Raw genomic sequence first — 11,604 nt, 5'->3', positions numbered from 1 at the left:
TCAATCAGTCAGTCACCTGATCAGACAGATGTTCATGACTGTAATTACACAGACTCTGACCAAACAGGACTAAAAGCAATCGACAGACGCACCATCTGACTTCCCAAAAGTAACAGGAATTTACAGAGACAAATGTCATCAGCGGTTTTCTGTTTCACTTCCAAATGAAATAAAATCGGTGATTTTTTATTTTCAGGTTTAAAAGGAATAACAGCTCCAATTGAGTGTCTGAAGGATTTCCCTTGTAAGCTTTGGTGGATGGTGGAATTTTGCAGAGGTACTGCTGGTTAGGTGGGGTTAGAATCCTGGAATTACCTGAACTCTGAAACTTTTAATGAGATCTCTAATGCAAGGGCTCAGAGTAGTCCAGTGGACTAAGGCGCTGCCACTATGAGCAGAGGGTCACAGGTTTGCTGCCTGCTACCAGCAGCCAGGGTTCAAGAGAGAGCACTTGCTCTCTCCGGGGTGGGTTGATGGCACTTGCTCTCCACATCAGTGTAATGTTAGTCAGCACAGGCGTCTGTTAGCTGTTGTATTGGAGCTGGGGAGCACACTGGCTACACATGTGTCAGAGAGGACTAGTGTGCTAGTGTTAGGGGAAGTTCACATGAACAGGGTAACTGGCATTTCAAATTGGGTCAAAAACACTGCAGCCACTTCTTGTCCCTGATGAGTGAGATGTGTTGGTGGACCTTGCAGAGATCTTTCAGAGTATAACAATTCATTGAATTTAGTATTTCATTAGTAAACAATGAAACAAAATAGATGCAAAAAAACAAATACAATGTAAATTCCGAATCACAAAACTGGTATAGTATGAATTGAACTGTGAATCATAGTGAATATGTATGAATTGTGTATCAATACATATAAATGTGGTTACCTAAAGATCCCAGGTCCCCTTCCCCAGGTCTTGATGTTTTTTCTTGATAACTGTCATGGCATGGATGGACCCTCGCAGAGATGCAATCAAAGCAAGATCACAAAGATCACTCCTCCTGGGAGGAGCTTGGGAGCTGAACGGGTGAATAACGAGGGGGTGAACTCAGAGGGGGACTAAACACAAAGCCTTGAGCCTAGCTTGGGCAGAAAGAAAAGATACAAACTCAGGGCAGAGTCGCGCTCTGTGTACAAACAGAGGTAGCTGGGGAGCCAGCTGCCTGACTAGAAAATGAGGCCAACCAAATCTAAAATAGCAGAGACTGACTAGAACTGGGGTCGCCTAGGAACATGAGTAGGAAGCGAATGTACCTCGCTTGCCTCTAGAAGAACACTGAGAATGCTCCTGACTATGAACAGAACTCTTTCCAACCTAAACTCGCCACCTTCCCCTGGAGATTCGATTCACGGCAAGGAGGGGCCCTCTTGGAGCTCCATAAATGCCCCCAGTCCCAGGTGCAACACATGAACAGACAATGAACAGAGAATGAACCGCAATGAACACAAACAATCCAGAAGTGAAACGGTAGTCCTTATTTGGGCCTGAGGGGGAGGGCGCGATAACGAGGACCTGACAATAACTACAAAAATACTGGCCTTTCTTTAGGAGAAATTTGGACAAGGCTATGTGAACTCATTGACACTCATAAAATACCTTTACTTATTGAATTAATAATATTTGTATTTGCATTGTATTTGTATAACTAGTGTTTTCCTAGCTCATAAATGCTTCCTGTAATAACACTTTTAATATTTTTAGGTGTTTTTAAGACTTTGCCCAGTGCTCAACAAGTTGGTAGTGTAGTTCACATTCTCTACAGGAACACATTTTAATTGGCAAGAACACTTTATTTGGTTAATTTTAACACATTGGGGGAAACGGGGCAAGTTTTGCTATTTGAACTTTTAAAATATTATTTTCTCAGATATTTGCACAAATTATTTCCTGGCTCTTTTGGTAGAACGTTTGCTAGAAAGGGGTAGAAGCTACAGCGCAACAATTTCTTCTGTTTCTGCATATTTGTCACATGACTTTTTTTAAATAAAGCTTTATCTTTAATAAATGGAATGATTGTTTAAAAGCTGTAATTTGTGTGTACCTGTGTTGTCTTCATCTTTTTTTCCAAAACATTCAAAATTGGGATTACACATACATATTGTGTGTGTATTGGACTAGTTCCCCATAAATTTGTACATGTGAATAACACTAGACTTAATGAACAATTAAAACAATAAATGCTTTTGGTTTAAATTCTCCAGTTGCACATTATGAGTAAACTATCAAATCATATCATTGTTTTCTCTGTTGCATAACTAATCAACTGCTTTCCCTGTAACTTTTTATAGTTTAGATAGCTGCAATGCGACGGGGGTGGGTGGAGGTTGTCATGCCACTTCCTGTTTTTTTTTGTGATCTTAGTAATAGAGCTGATCTGTACAGAGAATTGGACCCGTATGTAGTGTTTGAATTAGAATTTACTGCTGATCTCAGCCTGATACTGATAGCTAGTATTGAGTCTGTGACATATCTGCTTAGCCTACTACATATGCTACTATATCATTATTTCAATGCTAAAAACCTTCACATTTTATAAAAAATAATTAAGTAAAGGTGCACGTATTTGTCACTGTACAGTGTACAGCAAAATGTGTCCTCTGCATTTAACCCATCTGGTAGTGAACACACACTCACACACACACATGTGTTAGGGGCAGTGAGTACACACACACACCCAGAGCGGTGGGCAGCCAACTCCAGCGCCCGGGGAGCAGAGAGGGTAAAGGGCCTTGCTCAAGGGCCCAACAGTGGCAGCTTGCCGAGCATGGGAATCAAACCCACAACCCTGTTATCGACAGCCCGGAGCTCTAACCGCTGAGCCACCACTGCCCCTATTTTATAATTAATAAGTATGAAACTAGGAAGGTATAAATAGAAATGAGGAAATGATGAACGGAGCATCTAGAAGAGTCTAAAATGACTAATAAGGCTCTACAGCAAGAATAAAGATGTATATCAAGAATAAAATATTGAAAATGAAGAAGAAGCCTCAATCCAATTAACTTGACAAAAATATTAAAGACATTACAGAAATATTGAAGATATCTATCATTTAATAATGATTTGAAGAGTATTGTCTGATCGGCTTTAAGATACTTTACCCATATACTGTAATTAATTTATTAAGTTTTGGTTGCATTGAAATACATTGTTTGTTTCATTAAAAAGGCATTTCATTCATTCTTGTTTAATTTTACATTACCTTTACTTTTCATTTTAAAACAGCCCTGCTGGTTCATTTATTGGGTGTAAGAATCACAATCCTTGTGTCTGTGCAGTGTTGTGTACTGTGGACACATAAATAATTGCATGCATATTCTTTTCTCATTTCCCATATTTTTATTTAGTATGGCCACCTCTAAAAGGGGAACAGGGGCTTCCTCATGTCTCAAGACGCTGGCTTTCTTTTTTGCCAGCTTATTATTCAGTTCAGTTTTTGAGGTGCAATTGATAACATTCTTTATTAGGGCAGAACAGTCTTTCACAGCACCATAGGGTATTTTGACTGTAAAAAAGTGTAAATCAATTCTAACACCTTCAAAAGTGCAAACGACTAATCTCTACAACTGAACCACAAAATGTCATGATTTTTGTTCTGAATGTTTCTCAAACACTGATCATGACGATGTGACAGCGTGAATGGTCCTATTTAAATGACACTTTAGTAAAATATAGTACTAGTAAGTTTTTTCTGCAAGTTCAAACATTGTCCACCAAGTTTTAGGACATTTAGCCAAAGCCACCAGGCTCCATATGTAAATGCCATAACTAGAATCAACTCAGGACTCTTTTTTGTCAATGACACCTGTCCTGACCACGAAACAACCGAGCAACCCAACTGTCCAACTGTATAGGCAGGCTGTAAATAAAGCCTATAAGCTGTATGGCACATTCACAATTCCAGACCCCTTTCTCAGCTCAGCTTTACCAAATGTCAAGGACAACAGCGCCTTCCAATGGATAGGACTAAACTTACAAACCCAGGTAATCGTGTGCATTTACTTACAGGAGTGGAGGAAGTGCAGAGAAACTATATTTAAGTATAAGCAATCTTACTAAAATTAATGTTAAACTAAATGTATCAGAATTCAACACATTTATGCAAATAAAATGAAAACTTTTTTTCCTTTGAAAGTGTGTGATGTGATTATGAGTGGTACCATTGCTTAGAAAAAGTGAACTTGGCACAGCTTGTGGACAGTTTCTATTTAAATACAACAATAGGAATATTATTGGACGGCACTTTGAAGGTCTACATCAAAATGTTAGTAATGTAAATTTCTATTATGTAACAGTACAATTTTAGCAATACTTGAGTAAAACTAAACAAAGCTCACACTTTGTCAAGCTGTAGCTTATCCATTTAATCAGTATGCCTGGTATTATAGACATCGCACGAAGCCTCAGTATTAAAGAAAAACTCAAATGTCCATAAAAATAACACTGTATAATAAGCAGTAATAAGAATGTTAAGTAATTGTAGTTCTTGAAGACTTTTCCATCATCCATAATTGATTGTTTAAAATCAGACTGAGAGACATTTGCTGTCAGCTAGATGATAGATGAACAGATTTGAAAAGAACTGTATTTATATAACACATTTGATTTAGTCAAGTCAAGTCAAGTCAAGTGGGTTTTATTGTCATTTCAACTACATACAGAGTACACAGTGAAACGAAACAACGTTCCTCCAGGACCATGGTGCAACATAGACAGTGCATACAGAACACAAGTGCAACACAAACAAACAAGTGCGGACAGACAACACAACACAGTACAGACCAGAGAGTAATAAATAATGACGGTAGTGTGCAAGTTGTGCAATGTGCAATAAATAGAGTCCAGTGAGGTAGTAAAGTTATTAGTGCAAATGCTTGTGCAAAAAATGCTTCCCATGTTATCTGGGGTAAATGGTTGGAAAGAGAGAGAGAGAGGGAGAGTGTACATGTACCACACTGAAAAAAAGAACTTGTTGGATTTACTTAATTCAATAGTGGACATTGGTTGCACACATTTGTTTTGCTTCAGCAGCAACTTAAACAATTAAGTTAAATGAACACAAGTTTTTCACATTTAATAAACATGTATATTTTGTGTTGATAACGTGTGATTGAAACATGTTATGATGAAGTGATTTGAGCTCCTAGAACACTTTAATCCGTTGCAATTTTCTCACTTTATTCCAACCCTATTCGATAACTTTTACTTAAATACTACTGGTCACTTAAATACTACATGTTATCTTCATTTTAAATGCTGATATTATATTCAAGTGTCAAATACTAAATTTTACAAATAGAGTTCTTACAACAGATTGTATTGTTCTCTTCAAAGATGGTTGCCAGTAACTCTTAGTAATCTTTCAAAACAAAATGTCTATTTTCACTGCAGTGACCATAGGTAAAGAATTGAACTAACATTACTGCTCCACTGAGATATAAATCAACAATTAAGAAGTAATTTCTGTTTTACAGTGTTTTGACTCAGTCGCAGCACAGAAGTTAGACATTTTCTTTTAGGCAACCATCTTGGAAAATCAACACAAACCCTCTGCTTAAGACCCCTATTGTCTAGATTAAATGAAAATATTACAACTGTAAACAATTCAGTGCAATTACTGGACTGATTTAAAATGCAGACATTAGTAGCCATTAACATTCAAATAAACTATTACTACACAATGAACACTACTAGGAACACCCTGATAACTTTCGTAAACAATTATTACCCATTTTACCTCTGTTAATAATAAAAATTAGCAGTTGCATGTCAACACCTTTATTTATAAACAGAAATACAGGGTCAAAAATGGCAACAATATTGTGACATAAGTCCAAAACTCTTCACTCCAATTGAATTTAACCAAACATGTCACTTCACATGGTCCTGATGGGACTAGACTGCCAAACTCTACAGCTCTTCACTTTTAAAGAAAAATATAAACTGAAATTGAAAAGTGCTGCCTATCAGAAAACTTGTACAAAAAGGAGGCAGGGGGAGGAATGGCCCCATCAACATGGCAGTTACAGAGTTGAATAAACTTTAATAGAAGTTCCTAACAAGGAACTCTGACTTGTTGTGATTAGCTGATTATTCACCAAAAAAAAACAAAAAAAAAAACAATCAACCTCCAAAACATAGGAGAGCAAGTTTAAGACTTACAGCTCTCACCTGGAGCTGACCAAATCACATGTGAAACAGAACAAGACAATGTAATAAAAATCTGTTTTATAACAAGTGTTCTTTATCATTAAATCTAAACACAAGAGAATTTTTTTTTTTTTTTTTAATAAAATCTGAACAGTGAACTCGCTGAACAGTTTTTTGTTTTGGGTTGCTGATTGTTCACCCTGAACATTTAACCTCCAAAAAGTAGGAGATTACTGTAAATGTGTGATTTTAATGTCTTTCATACATTAATAGAAGGTCATAACAATGAACTCTGATTTGTTGTGGTTAGTTGGTTATTCACCTTCGGGGGGAAAAAAAAAAAAAAAAAAAAAAAAAAAATTCAACCTCCAAAACATAGGAGAGCAAGTTTGAGACTTAGAAGTACTCTCACCTAGAGCTGACCACATCACATACAAAAGAGCAAATTTTCCTAACAGGAGCAGTTTTGTTCCAACAAAAAAAAGGCATTTTACAGCAAGGAGGTAGTGTCATTCAAATGTAAACAACTAAAGAAAATGTACTTTTATGGAATTGCTGATTGTTCATCGGAAAATTCAACCTCCAAAACGGAGAGCAAGTGTGAGATATAATTGTCCTCTCACCTGGAGCTGACCACATCATGTACACAACAGTGAGTTTTTCTTACAGGAGCAGTTTTGTTTTCAAGTTTTGAGCTTTTCTTGAGAGCTGAGTCGCATCCAACTCCATTACCAACTTTTGAATCACCTCAAAAGTGAAGCGTAGTTGTGATGGGTATCTCATGTTCAAGGAGTAAAAAAGTCCAAACAACATGGCTACTGCAAGGGCCACGTTATCAAGGTCCTGAAGAACCACAACGCCTTCAATGATGATGCCAACATCAGAAGAGTCACTGCCTGGCGTCTCTCTGGTGACGTAGATGCCCACTGTAGTTTTTTCTATTGCACTCAGTGTAGCAGCCTCAGCCATGTCCTGTTTAAAGATAAAACATTTTTTTTTTAAACATTTTCTTAAACCCATGTTAGCAGAACAGTAGATGGCTGTAGCCAAAGACAGCCCTTCCAATTTCTACAAAAGAAAAAAAACCCTGACATTTATTTAAGCTCAAATGGAGAGGAACCTTGAAGATTTACATTAGTTTTTGTTTGAAAGATATTAGCCCACCAGAAGCCATACTAAGCCAATAAAATGATTTAAGATTTTCTTTTAGACTCTCAATTTGGATTGTACAAGTCTGGTACTGTTTGGGCAATGAACATTCAAGCAAAAACTAATGTTAACATTAACTTCACATTTTTTTTCTAGATGATTTTGATCATTAACCTGGACTTGATATACTCCAGGGCCGTAACTCAGTCCCAGTTACCTTTGTCAGCCCAGTATGGGAAGATGGTGTAATTTTCTTCAAAGGGATCAAAATGGGTGGTTATTCACTTTCATACAGGGTTCCTATTGCTTAAGACAAGTTAAAATTTAGACTTTAAGACCTCTCTAATGTCCCTTTAAATTAAATTTAAGACCAAATTCACAATAAGCACAAATATGAAAAACGTTTATTTATACATAAAACTGTCTGTGAGAGGAATTCTGTAAACTATTTAAAAAATAATTTTACCAATTATTTTAATATTTGAGACAAATTACAATCATCCTACTTAGAAAGTGTTAACATTAAGACCTCTGAAAGACTGATTTAAGACATTTTAAGGATAATTAAAGCCTTATTTTTGGACTGATGAATTCAATGCCTTTTGAGGATCCACAGGAACCCTGTCATAATGCTATTATGAAAGTGAAAAATCCTCCATTTATCAGTAGGGGGATATGGAGAAAAATTGGTAGGTTTGAAAATCTAATGTGACAAGTTTAACTTATTGTTTTAATCTCAGCAATGGAATTACTTTGGAATTACTAGAATTACTTTCCCAAATTAATAAAGAGGGTCTTAACAGCATAATCACAGAAATAACTGAATGCATAGTTTTACAATGTTGTATAGCCAAAATCGACTCAAAACACTCACCATGTACTCCTGCACCAAGACATCAGGACTCTCATTCAGATAGATGCAGAGTCCTTTGATGAGGGACTCCCTTCGAGCATCAGTGTCATCCTTAAGAATTACAACAAGGAAAATAGAGATGTGAACTCAAATTTTCAGTAGCACAAAAGAAGGTGATCAAAAGACAAAAACTTTGACTTTTCTTACCAGTCATCATATGACACACAACATCTACAAAATATAAAAACTGTACATTTGACCTGACCATTATGGACTGGACTTTTTATAATGTCCTGATGATATAAAAAAGATAAATGTCTCACAGTGGAACAGTGAATGCAAAATAAAAATTAAAGGGTTATTTCAGTGAAATCAAAAATCCATCCCTCACTCACTCACTCCACCATTCACCCCCCCTCCTACCCTCCCTTCATAACGCAGTCCCTCCCTCCTTCCATCACTCACTCAATCTACTTTATTTATAACTGCAGGTAGATTAGATTATCAGTAATCACACACCAAGTAAGCAATGCAATGGTTACAGTATACCAATCTTTCACTAAACAAATGCAATGCATATGTACTTTATGGGATGGAAGAAGTTGAAAGTTCTTACCGACATTGTGGCAGCTATGTTTTTCAGCTTTTTGCCCGGCTCACCCGATCGCTTTGCAAACACTCTCAGCAGACTTTCAGAAAGAAAGTCAAGCTGCGACAGAAATCTTGACTGTAGAGGCATTGTTGTGATGCGCTTGAATTCCGCATTTATCTGAAACAACATGAAATTATTATTAAATGACAGTCAAAAGATTTCAAGAGACATTTCAAACATTAAAAACAACTAGGGGTGCACGATGATATCGGTTTTATATCGATATCGGCCGATTTTTAGATTTGGCTGATATTTCATTTATTGATTAATTTCATTTAATTTATTATTTTTAGTATAAAGCTAATATTTTATTTAACTTTTTTTTAAAAAGAGTTTAAACCATGAATAGTCCAAGTAAGGACCAGTTATCTGACTAAATATGGCTAGCAATTTTCTCAGGAGACAACTTTCTTTTATTTGCACACAGATGGTTGAAACCTAAAATGTTATGCAAATAAATGTCACATGAATGGTTGGTCATCTGGGCTTTGATATGGAATATTTTGAAACACAAACTAATAAAGTCAACCATTACCTTTAAACATTAATGCATTTATGACAACTAGTCAAAGCATCATTTTTTTAATTACCTCTGCTGCATAAAAAAGAGCTGGCCATCTCTCTTGTACATCACTGATCATGGGATCATCATAGACAATTTCTTGTCTCCTCAAAGCAAATGTTGCATCCATTTTCTTTTTAATTGTCTCTCTGTTGTTGCGCTTCTTCACATCTGATAGGAGTTCAACCCTCATATCCTCAAGGGACTGTTCACATTCTCCAAGAGGAAAAGAGGGGCAGTAATCCACTTCACCCCTCTTTGGTCTTTTAACATCAAAAGCAGGGAAGCATTTCTCAGCTGGTTTATGTTTTAAAGAATTCACACATACTTCAGGACACCCTACTTTTCGAAGATGTGTGCGATAGTTTGACAACTTGTATTTGAGGCTCATTTTCCATCCTGCATAGCCACTGGGTGAGCCTTTTTCTTTTAAACATGGGTGTCTCAGGATGAGTGCCTCTGCAACTTGGTCAAACTTACTGTCTGTAAGATAAACTGTGTGCTTAACTATCTCCTGGATCAAGCCCTCTAATATGTCAGACTTTAACTTTGGATCAGGAATCAACAGCATCCCATTTTCTTTGAAAGCTACATGGGCCTTCTCTAGCTTAATTTCAGCATCGTACGTGAAACGGGGAACGCAGAACAAATCTGGCCAAGAAGACCGTGATGATGTAGACTCTGAAGATGAAAGAATGATGGTGCTATCACCAGAACTGTATGAGGTGTCATCAAGAGCGCTGCCTGAAGCAACAGATAAACTGTCTTCCTGAGGTTGGTAGGATGTGTATATAACTTTGATTGTTGCTTTGTCTTGTATTTCTTCCATTGAAGTTAAGTTCACAAACTCATTGCCAAAAAGTGTGTCCATAAATTGCAGCCGGAAGGGTTCCACCATTTTACATTGAGTCTTTATCTCAGTTTCCAGTTCAGCAACAGTTGAAGGCAAACCAGCAGAAATCACAACCCTCTGACTACTGTCTGGTCCAAGGATAACTCTGAAAATGGCCTGAGCTGTCATGGTCCCACTTCACTTTATGCTCTGAAAGAATAAGAAAATGTAATTAGAATCTGTTTCAAAACAAGTGGCTTTCTTAATCACCAAATCTTTCCTTGTACTGTTACAACACTAATACATTAAAGAATTTTACAACATAATTCTAAAGAAAGAGAAAAAGACAGTAAGTATAAAGGAAGTTAGGTTAGTTAGTAACATGAATCAAAACACCACGTAGTGTGTCCAGGGTTTCCATGCACATTAGTGTATGACACTGTTAACACTTTTTCAACAGTCTTTCCATCACCCCATGGGTGCTAGATGTTGCCCATTTCATAAAAAACAAAAAAAAACAAAAACAAAAAAACCCCAAATGTATCCCTGTGGGTTATTCAGAGGTTTAGGGGAGCACAGGACAATACCAGAGGAAGTGCTCTCCAGGCTCAAAACAGAATTGAAAAGGAGTACTTGTCCAGGGTTTCCATGTGATAATTTTTCAAACATTTCAATAACATTTCCATAAATTTTCTATTTCTTTGAGTAATACTTTGAAACAAATCTTAAGTGATCATATAGAAAAGTAATGTTCATATCTTATCAGTAGAGGAGGAAATAGATGAGAGGAAAGGGTGCAAAGAAGAGTTAAGCAGAGACAAGCCAAAAAAAAAAAAAAGGATGAAAACTGAAGAGATTTAAATGGGAAGAGAGGCAAGAACAGATGGAACAAACCAGAAAAAAACAGGAGGTTGATGAGGAAAGAGATGGAGGGACAGAAAAATGGGATAAGCAAAAAAAGAGGAAGATAATGAAAGGTGAATGAGCTGAGAGGGGAGGAGCAAAAAAGTAGGAGAGAAGAAGCAAAAGAGGAGCACAAAGAGCCAACAGCTATGCCTAAACAAAAAACAATGGTAAATCCAAATCAAATTAAATTCCAGATTTTTTTTAACTAGTTAATAGCTATAGCTGAAATTGTTTATCTGAAAGAACCCCGGACCTCCTTTTAAACACTGTATGCACCTGAGGACACTTACATTAGCTTACCTATAGACACAGATCGATCTCTTCAAGGTCACCATTCGCACACCTCCAACAACATAGGCAGCCAGTGGATACTCATCAACTAGTTCAGAGACTTCAACAACAGCAAGTTCTCGCACTGGAGATGGAGTCAGCTGAAAAGCTCCATAATGCTCACAATACCATCCACACAGCAGTTTTAACACAAAAAAAAGTCTCTGCTGCA

This window comes from Salminus brasiliensis, chromosome 14 (genome assembly GCF_030463535.1).
Source record: "Salminus brasiliensis chromosome 14, fSalBra1.hap2, whole genome shotgun sequence".
NCBI lineage: Eukaryota > Metazoa > Chordata > Actinopteri > Characiformes > Bryconidae > Salminus > Salminus brasiliensis.
Note: the sequence above shows the minus strand (reverse complement) of the source record.